Genomic DNA, 9,368 nt, shown 5'->3' on the forward strand with positions numbered 1-9,368 from the left:
AAGGCCTGGGAGGGGCGGGGGGCAGGTGCAGGGTAGAAGGGATCAATGGAGAAAAAAGGAGGACATCTGTAATACTTTCAACAATGAAAATAAATTATAAAAAATTAAAAATATATATTCCTCCTTACAGTGGAACCTTGTATAGAATAATAGCTTTGAGATATATATAAAAAAATCTTCCTCCAAAAGATGCTATAAATAAAGTTAAAATTTGAGCAATAGTGTGAGAAAAGATGCTTAGAGTGATCCTAATTCTAATGTACTCAGTATTAATATACAAATAAAGGTAAATATACACATATAGATATTGATACATAGATATAAATATTTGCATGTGTGTGTGTGTAACAGAAAAAAAAAATTCTGAATAGCTAATGACATGAAAAAGATATTCTATGGCTGCAGTTCTCCTGGCATGCAAGTCAGGTGGTTCCAACTTCTCTGCAAGCTAGTAGCCAGGTAGCCCCAGTTGCCCAGGACCAGTGCCCTCGGCAACACAGGCTCTGTGACACATGGATGCTGTCTGAGCATCGGCGGAAGCAGAAGTGGGCTGTGGATCCAAGAAACACTGCATGGACTAAGGATGAGTCCAAGTTTGGCAAAAAATGCTGGAGAAGATGGGGTAGTCTAAGGAAAGGGTCTAGGGGCTCAAGAGAAAGGAGCCATAGATCATATTAAAGTTCAAGTTAAAAACAACCACCTGGGACTTGGAGCTACGATCAGTAATGAAGACTCATGGAGTGCTCATCAGGATGACTCAACCAGCTTCTGGCTGAACTGAATACTTGCCATGGGCTGGAAACAGCAGACGATTCCTAGGACAACAAGGAAAATCAATCTTTCCGCCTTGAAGAAAAATCCAAAAAGCATATTCACAAAAGGGAAGGATCTATCATCTAAGAGCAAAACAGATCCTGACTGTATTTTTTGGGAAAAGACAGAGTAAGAAGACTCCCAGGGATTATTTTAGCCTCGCCACTCCAGATGGGAATGAAGCCTCCAATGCAATAGCCAGGGCCTTCACCATCCAGGAGTATTTTGTCAAACAGATGGCAGAAATAAAGAACAAGCCACACGCTGTGGCTGCAGGGCCTGACCTTCCCGGAGACCCAAATAGAAAGGGAAAGGAGAAAGGAAAAAAGTAAAGAGGCAGAAGATAAAAATGCGGAGAATTACACCCAACCCAAAATGAAGAAAAAGAGAGACCAAGTTGAAATGGGAATTCTGAAGCTTCTGCTGAGGATGGAGAGGACTGCGTGTGGCCACATGATGACCAGGACTTACAACCAAAGCCACCCCCCCCTCAAAAAAAAAGAGAAAAGAAAATGCTAGAAAAGCAAGTTGAGACCGCAGTGGGTGCTATGCCAGATGAAACACCAGTGAAAGGGAAGAAAAAGAAGAAAGGTTCCAAATAAATTCTCTCCAGCCAGGGCCTTCCAACCACTCTGAGTGTTGGCAGGCAAGCAACTTTGGCCTGAAGTCAGGGCAGAGGCCACCCAAGAGAGTTTGTGCACATTTTTTAATAAGCCCGTGCATTGCTGAGTCTCGTCCTCTCACTACATTTTTCCCAAATCACAGTCCCAGAACATTTTAATGTTCCAAATCATGGCTCTTGTACACAAATTTCTTTGTACACTCTTAAAAAATTATTCTATTTCCCCATTAACCAGAAAAAAAGGATGATTATAAGAAAAATTTTAGGTGGGCCTTACCTCATCAGGTGAGCCTTTTTTTTCCTTCTAATTTTTATTTTTCATTAAATGTATTGGGGTGACATTTAATAAAATTACATAGGTTTCAAGTGTACAATTCTATGCTACATCATCTGTATATTGCATTGTGTACCCACTACCCAAAGTCAAATCTCCTTCCATCACCATGTATTTTGACCACCTTTACCCTTTACTACCCACCCACCAGCTTCCCTCTGGTAACCACTATTCTGATGTCTGTGGCTATAAGTTTTTTTTGTTTGTTTGTTTCTCTTCTTTGTTCATTTGCTGCTTTCAGTTTACTCTCCCACGTATGTGTGGAATCATATAGTTCTAGACTTTTTCTGTCACACTTATTTCACTTCGCATGATATTCTCAATATCCATCTATGTTGTCCCCAATGGCAGTGTTTCATATTTTCTTATGGCTGAGTAGTATTAATGTTGTATATATGGACCACATCTTTATTCAATAATCTACTAAAGGGACACTTCAGTGTTTCCATGCCTTGGCCACCATGAATAATGCTGCAATGAACTTAGGGGTATATATATCTTTGCAAATAAATATTTTTACAAATTTTTAGGGTTGGTACCTAGAAGGGTTGCTGGGTCATATGATGATTGTTTTATAAAATCTATAGCCTAAACTGAAGGAAATCACCTTTTCCCTTCTGAGTCATAAATTAAATATTAGATTCTAATAAGGTAGTGAATATAAGTTTTATAATTCAAAATATAGATATCAGAAAGGCTTATAAATATATGTCCTCTTTTGTTTACTACTCAAAATAACATTAGGTAGTAATCTGGTCTTACTTGCACTTTCAGCCTTCTCTTGATGAGTAATGTTCCTTTCCTTTAGTAATTTTATACTTGTGAGTGTGAGTACTAGAGTTGTTTAGACTTCACTTTTAAAATCAAATGGCCTGATATTTATAATCAGGTAATAGTTGTTTATGATCACTTCAAAGCTATAATATGGCAAAAACATAAAATACCATTAAACATTGTAGACACATAATATTCAATAATAATGCACAAGTCAGAATAGAATTATGTCCTAAAACAAAATAAGTGCTTAAACCTGTTTTCTGCCTACAAAATTATTCTGCCTCTCAACACTGATATCATGGTAGTAATTTTATAAGACTAGTTGAAAAACCAATCTGAATTTGAGAGAAATTTCCATTATTTTTCTTTTAGCTCCAGAATGCACTACATAAATTGGAAATATTCACTTATCAAATATACCATTTCCCATTTTCAGTTCTATTCTAATTTCCATCCTCAAAGTCATTCTCTGTGTGCGATACCCTTGCAGGACTTCTAGCTGTGCAACCTCTAACATTAACAGAAGTAAAAGATCTCAAACTTGACAAGGAGAGAGCTCTCCCTGGAACAGAAAGCATTTCCAAGAATTGCAACAATCCTCCACAAATAGCATCATTTAAATAATCATTTTCATAAATGTCAATATCTAGCACTCTAGATAATATTTTCACTACTTTTATTTCCCTGGCCCCAGTAACAAATTACAGAAAGGCAATAAAATCAATGAAATCCACTGTATTCCACTTATCCAGTTTGAACAAATTCTCAAGATAATAAGAGGTTTTCAAATGTATTCTGAGATATCAGATTGTTTTGAAAGGCTTTTAAAAAGTTCAAATAGAACAGATGAAGATGGAGTCAAAATGTAAAATCATCATTCCTTCGCAGTAAAAACTCAGCATTTCAGTCAAAATGTTTACTGTAACCGTCTTGCAATGAGCATCATTAAAACAACCTATGCATCACTGAGCACACTGTTAGTAATTTTTAAGGTAGATATCCAGAAGGGGAAATGATGGATCAATGCACACACATAAAAACCTTAGGAAGTTTTACCAATGTCCTCCGCAGAGTTTATAACAAGATATACTCAAATCAAGTGTGTGAGAATCCACATATCCTCTCGCACCTGCCTGGACAGCCAACCTTTAAAACTCTTCACCATGTGACAAACATGAGCATGCGGATCTGGTCTTACCTGTCACGTGGAACCCCTTGCCAGAGATGCACTAGCCCTTTGAAAACTTCCACTGATCTCTTCCCGATCATATTCTCCAGCTGACTGTCTACTGTTTTTTCTTATGGAATTGAATTGAACTGTACTGTTTTCACTACTGTCATTCAATAACGTCTCAAAAATACTATGGATGTTCATCCTTTGCTGAATATGTTGCAAATATTTTCTTCCACTTTGCACATAATTCTGTGCTGGCTTTGATCAGACAAAAAAATAGTTCCTTTTTATACAATCAAATTTAGCTTTCTTTTTGTCTTATGTCTTTGAGATCTGGAGTGTCACTCAAGAAATTGAATTCATGGATAGTAAAAATATTCTCTCATATTTTCATCTAATCATGATCAAAATTATTTCAGCCTAGAATCCACAGTGATTGTCAACCGTTTTCATCTCATGGCACACATAAAATAATTACTAAAATTCTGTGGTACACCAAAAAATATATTTTTTACCGATCTGACAAAAAATAGGTATAATTTTGATTCATTCACATAGAACGGCTATTGTATTGGTTGTTGTCATTTTTTTATTTGACATCTAAGGGAAAAGAAGTGCCCCTGACTAAATAACCAGCTATGGCATGTTTTAAAAGTTCTTGCAGCACAGCGGTTGAAAATCGCTGACCTAAAATGTATTGTCATATATGGGGTGAGGTAGGTAATTAAGATTTTCTTTCTAAGAGTATGGCCAAATTGTTAAAACAGCATTGAATAGCCCCTCCTTTGCCCATTCGATATAAAATAGCATCTTAACCATTTATTAAAATTTATATAGCCGCATATACTTATGTAGGTATATTTACAAACATACATATGAGTTTGTGCCTGGATTTTCTACTCCGTTTCATTGTTCTATTTTTTAATACTTTTAGTACTACTGCACTGTTTTAATAATGTTTCTTTATAACATCTTTATACATAGTGGAAAATTCCTTTTTTTTTTATTTAAAAATATATGTGTATAGTGGATTAGCTTTACATAGTCTTTCTTCAAGATAATTTGAGTATCCTATCAAGTTGTATACAACATTCTTTTATTAAAATTGTATTTGTTTTACACTGATTCAGTGGTGTCATTTCCATTCCTTGTTATTAAGAAGTATTATGATTGCAGCACATTTAAGCCAAGGAGCTTGAATTTTGCCATAGCTTTGACAATGTGGTAAGCTGACTTTCAGAAGGGCTCCCATATAAAGCTATGTTTTCTCTGTTTGTAGCTTCTTCCCTTAAACACTTCAATAGAGATTTACTCATGCATCTGCAACGGTTTTTTAACACAGCTTTTGATCAATTTATTCTTATGTGCATCACATTTATTATTTAATCCCGTTTCATTTTTAAATAATTATTGGTGCTAGTATATAGGAAAAGGTGGTATGTATATGTTTCTTATATAGAGGCATCTAAAATTTTTTATAAGAGTTGTTACCATCTTTTAATTCCTTGGGATAGTATGCATAAGAAAACATATAATCTGCAAAGGATGATAGTTTTCTCTCTAATATGTAAGTTCCTTCTTTATTTTCCTTATTTTATATTATTTTCATGGGTTACCTGTGTAATGTTTAATAATAGGAGCTAACCTTATTTTGTTCCTGATTTTTATGGGGAAGCATTCTTTAATGTTGAAAATAATTGTGTTATTTGATCAAATTTAGTAGATTTGATTCATCAAATTAAGGAAGTTCCCTTTATTCCTCATTTGTCCTAACTTCTTTTTAGAAATAGAGATAATGGACTTTTTTATAAAATGCTTTCTTCAACATTTATTTTCCCCTCTCTTTTAATTTCAAATGTGACAATGAACATTAATGGATTTCTCAATATTGGTTCAATCTTGTATTCTAAGAATAAATAACTTTTACCTTAATAGAGAGAATTCAGTGTGTATTTTATTTAGAACTTTTGCCTTAATTGTCATTGTCTGAATGATATGTGGGTCTAGGTGTCTATGTTTCTGTTTATGTGTGTGTTGTGTGTGTGATCTGTCCTTATCGATTTACTGTCTTAGTTATGGGCAAGCCTCAAAGAACAAGTGTGAAAAATGTCAGTCTTTTTTTCTACACTCTGAAAAAAAATTATATACCACCCTCATTAAAGGATTAGTAGGACTAACCTTTAAACACTGCCTGGGTCTGGTGTCTATTTAGGGAAGAATTTTTACCAACTTTTCCATTTATTGCCTGCTGGCTTACATAATCAAGTTTTCTATCACTTTTCTCTAAATTGAATGATTTCTAGTTCTCAGAAAATATATTTTTTCTAAAATTTCAAGTTCCTTGATGATGTAATAGGTTTTTTGTTTTTAATTTATAGGCTCTTCCATCATTTGGCTATGAGCCTTTCCTCATTCTGTGCGCATGCTCTCTCTCTTTTTCTCTCTTATTCTGCCTCATTCTCTTTCTCTGTCCATCCCCATTTTCAAAACAAACCTAATGAAGCTTAACTATATTATTGATCTTTCTAAAAAAAACAAGTTTTGGTTTCCCTATCATTTTTTTCCCAGTAATATACATATCTTCCTACTATTTTGTTTTGTTTTTTTCATTTTCATTTTGTTCATGTATTTAAAACATATTTTAATGTGTTTGAAGCTATACTTTTTAAAAAAATGTTTGGGGTCATACAATTTTTCCCTGAATTCCTCTTTGGCTTTACTCCAAAGTTTGGAAATAAACTATTCTTATTTTTTCTCATTTTTGTATTTTCCATTATAATACGGTTTATATTTTCCATTATAAATATGGTTTACATTTATAATGGAAAATATAAATGGTTTATATTTTCCATTATAAATAATTTTAATATCTCATTTTTATTATCACTATTATTATTAACCTTTATAAAGGACAGCTTGGAGTTTAGAGCTATCTGTTGTATTTTCCATTTTTATTGCATTATATTAAGTGAATATAACTTTTAAAGGTTTCTTTTTTCTTTTCTTTTATCTAATTTTTTGAGATTGTTTTAAGTTATTGTACAGAGTTGATTTTTCCAAACATGTGTGAAAAATTTTTATTCTCACTACTCATCTTTCTTACTCATACTATTTAGATCCTCAATATCATTAATTATTTTTGGTCTACTTAATCTATAATTCTTAATGCACATTGATGTCCCACTAAGATAGTAGATTGGTTAATTTCTCCTTAAAATTATTCACATTTTGCCTTATGTATTTAAAGACAGCTTATTAGGGAAAAAAGATTCAAGAACACTGTTTCCTGGACTGAAATTTCTATCACTATGAAGTATTATGTCCACCTACACATTCCTCATGAGTTTTATCTTATCTGAGATCAACACTGCACTATCTATTTTCCTTTTGTAAGCAAAAGTAAACATTTTATGATTCTTTTATATTTATCATTTTTAATTTATTCCATTTTAAGCTCTTTATGTTGAAATCTTTGCTTCTTATTTTCTTCTAGTAAATACTTATTGCATTGACTCCAATTTGTCACATTTTTTAAATTAACTTTTTTCATTTTAAGGTATGCAAGCAATACAATTAACATGAAATTATACAACATATTACCATTTACCCACCAATAAGATTTAACAGATATTAACTTTTTTCATTTTCTATGCTATTACTTTGAACAAATACTTAAACTTCCATTGTACTACTACTATCAAGATAAAATCAATAGCTTTGTTTTCTTTCTGAAAACCACTATAGTCATGGTAAACTATCACTCCTTTAATTCCCTCACCAGCAACTTCCATTATTTTTTGTAAATGGTTGTTTCCTGATTGGCATTTTTTAACATTATGTTTAATTTATTAATATTTCATTACTGATGCATATCTCACTACTGTTTCTTGTTTCTCATATTTTTGTTCTTTTGTTGAATTTTGTTGGGAAATTCTTACTTATAAAGTGTGAAGGTGTTAACATTATTCTATATTTACATAGTAAAAATGCTGTTGTGTGCTTCGTTGGTTTGATATAGAACAAGAGGTGCCAAATCATTTCATCTCACACTTTGAAGACGTTTGATAATTGCCTTCTAACTTCTATTGTCAATGATGATAAGTCTGATACCAAAAGGATTTCCACAATTTTATAGTTAGGCTTTTTCCTGACCTTCCCCCCTCCCCATGCTTTTAGAATTTCTCTGTTTCTTGAAGCTCTAAAATTTTGCTATATTATGCCACTAGTAGAGGGTCTTTTTACATTCACCCCAATTTGATTAGCTCTTAAACCCTGGACTTTACACCTGTTTCCAGCTTTTACAAACGTTTTTCTCTTATTTATTAACAGAGTTTGTTTTGTTTTTTTGTTTAAAGTTGATTTCATTTTTGCCTTCTGGAATTTATTTTAGATATATTCTGAAAGTCCAAGGCTGACTCTCCATGTCCACTTACTTTTAGGGTTTTATTCCAGATTTTTATGCCTCTTCCTTTTTGTTCATGAGTGTTTTGTTTTTACCTTCATACCCCTAACTTGTTTTTTCAGCTGTGTCCAATCTATTGATATTTTTAAACTTATTATCAATACGTGCTCATGTATTTTTTATGAGAACACTTTTTGTTTTTGCTCATTTTTTTAAAAAAATATATCTTTATTGGTTTCAGAGAGGAAGGGAGAGGGAGAGAGAGAAACATCAGTGATGAGACAGTCATTGATCGGCTGCCTCCCACACGCCCCCTGCTGGGGATCGAGCCCGCAGCCCAGGCTTGTGCCCTGACCAGGAATCGAACTGCGATCTCCTGGATCCTAGGTCGATGCTCAACTGCTGAGCCCTGCCCAGCCGGGCTGTTTTTGCTCATTTTTATTGCAGCTTATTCTTGTATCTAATACCTTAGAATCTCTCCAGAGAGTACTGGCGAGCAGCTTAGAACTTCCATTCTCATTCTAAATTCTGTTTCAGAGTCAAGATATTTTTTGCCTTTTTTCCCCCCAAAATCTTTCTTTTTAATGTTGGTAGTTTTACTCCCTATCCTGTGATTCTTGGTTTTCGATTAATTTTATGAATGAAAGATTATGTTGGTAATAGGAGATAACTGAGAATAAGTTTTCTTTGCACCTACCCCACCTGCAGCAATAACTGTGCAGAGGAAGAAAGTGTCAACAGTCGGGCAAATGTTCTAGGTAGGGAACAGCATGTGGAGTCTCATTTGCTAAAAGAAGGGGCATCTTACTCTGCCACATGAAGTATTTCGTGTATTTACTTCCTGAGAAGATGGGCCTTTCCATTTGCTCCTCCTCTGCATGTGTTTTGGGGATTCTGAGCTACCTCTTGCTCTGTTCTCTCGCAAACTCTGCATGAATAAAAGTCTACCCCAGAGAAGTAATTCACGCCCTTTAGTGCAGTGGATCTCAATTTTGGTTGCACATAGTAATCACCTAAGAAACTTTAAGAAAATCTCAATGCCCAGACTTCAATGCAAAACTAACTCAGTCTCTAGGAGAGGGGCCCAGGCATCAGTATTTTTTGAAACTACCTAAATATTTCTATTGAAAAACAAGATTCAGACTATCAACTGAACTGCCTGCAGTATAACATGGAATAGGAACATTTCACTCTTTACTTATTCAGAATTCAGTTCTTTAGTTAATTACAGTACCCTGGTAATTGC

At 34.0% G+C, this 9,368-nt stretch overlaps 1 pseudogene; it reads left to right on the forward strand.

Annotated features, from left to right (window-relative positions):
• Positions 1-516: 516 nt before the first annotated feature.
• LOC107543039 (PIN2/TERF1-interacting telomerase inhibitor 1 pseudogene) lies at positions 517-1,415 on the forward strand (annotated as a pseudogene).
• The last annotated feature ends 7,953 nt before the right edge of the window (positions 1,416-9,368 follow it).

Source organism: Miniopterus natalensis, chromosome X, assembly GCF_054644295.1.
Source record: "Miniopterus natalensis isolate mMinNat1 chromosome X, mMinNat1.hap1, whole genome shotgun sequence".
Classification (NCBI taxonomy): Eukaryota; Metazoa; Chordata; class Mammalia; order Chiroptera; family Miniopteridae; genus Miniopterus; species Miniopterus natalensis.